This window comes from Cyprinodon variegatus, unplaced genomic scaffold (assembly GCF_000732505.1).
Source record: "Cyprinodon variegatus isolate N-32 unplaced genomic scaffold, C_variegatus-1.0 Scaffold723, whole genome shotgun sequence".
Taxonomy (NCBI): domain Eukaryota; kingdom Metazoa; phylum Chordata; class Actinopteri; order Cyprinodontiformes; family Cyprinodontidae; genus Cyprinodon; species Cyprinodon variegatus.
Window position 1 is genome coordinate 164689 of NW_015151176.1, and position 1291 is coordinate 165979.

At 33.9% G+C, this 1291-nt stretch overlaps 1 pseudogene; it reads left to right on the forward strand.

Annotated features, from left to right (window-relative positions):
• The window catches only part of LOC107097772, a 22619-nt pseudogene that overhangs the window by 12709 nt on the left and 8619 nt on the right, over window positions 1-1291 (forward strand).

Here is a 1291-nt window from a genome sequence, read left to right on the forward strand (position 1 = left end):
GAGTCAGATATGTGGCGGTAATGTTTGATTTATCTAAAGGTTTTTATCTGTTACTGTGTAAATGGGTTTGGCTGGAATTAAAGGACAAATTCTAATATATCTGCAGTGTGGGGACTATAAATCTAATGTCTCTGAAAGGGGGGTCGTTAAAGGGAATTGTTGGCCTGGATGAATAGGCAAGGTCTTCTGTTCCCCTGTAAAGGGGTTGGGGCTGCGATGATAGCGAGAAGGAATCAACTCTATCGCTGCATTGTAGGTTTTTTTATGCATACTTTGTTTAGATTTACTTTTATCTTTTTAGCCCTTTTCTATCATTACATTTGTTTTTATTTGTTGATGCTCCCGGTGGTTGTCACCTTTATTCCTCTCTGTATTCTTATTAGTGTAGACTTTATTCACTTTACAATAATAATAATAAAAAAAAAAGAAATAAAAAGACACAGTTTTGAAAAGTTCAGTATTCATCTTTTCCTGCTTTGTGTGTCAACTGTCACGGTTGCTAGGCGACAGAGCGTACAACAGTGAAAGCTGTAGAAGTCCTTATTTTCACGGACCTGGAAGGATCCAGTCCAGGTAGACGATGTCCTTGGATGACGCAGCGTTTAAAATCAAACACGCCCTGCGTCTCTGATCCGGGCGGAGTTTCACTCCGGTTCGTTAATCTCATCCATCATTTTTAGATCTTTGGTGAAGATGAACCGTTGCTTCATCTTTGTTCTGGACACTTATACTCTAAGGTGTCAAGTAACAAAGTACAAATACTTAAAATATTGGCTATCTTTATTTTAGTAATTATTCAGACAACTTTTTACTTTTACATTTTAAAAACAGACTTGTTAGTTTGTTTCTTTTAAACTAATTTTCATTCTGGCCTGTTGGTATTTAAAAAGAATAAAAACATCAAAATAATTTGTTTCATGCAGACAATTGATTTCTTGGTGGTTGGACTTGGTGCTGCCCCAACTTGTTGCTCACCACAGACCAAAAGAAATAGTTTTTCAATATGATGCAAAGTTAAATTTGACACTGTTACCATTAGTTATAAAACTAAGGTAAGGAAGTTATCATGCAGAATTGTAGAAAAATGCAGTAAAGCTTCTGTCCTTTATAGTTTTTACATTTTTACTGTAGTAAAAAGCTTAAGTTGATATTCAAACTTCTACTAAATTTGTTTTTACATAGTAGGATTTATTCTTTTACTTCAGTAATAAACATTAATATTTTTGGTGATACTTTACTGCAAAACTTATCCAAGCAACAAGTAGAAATATCTTAAAATAAATACATTTTT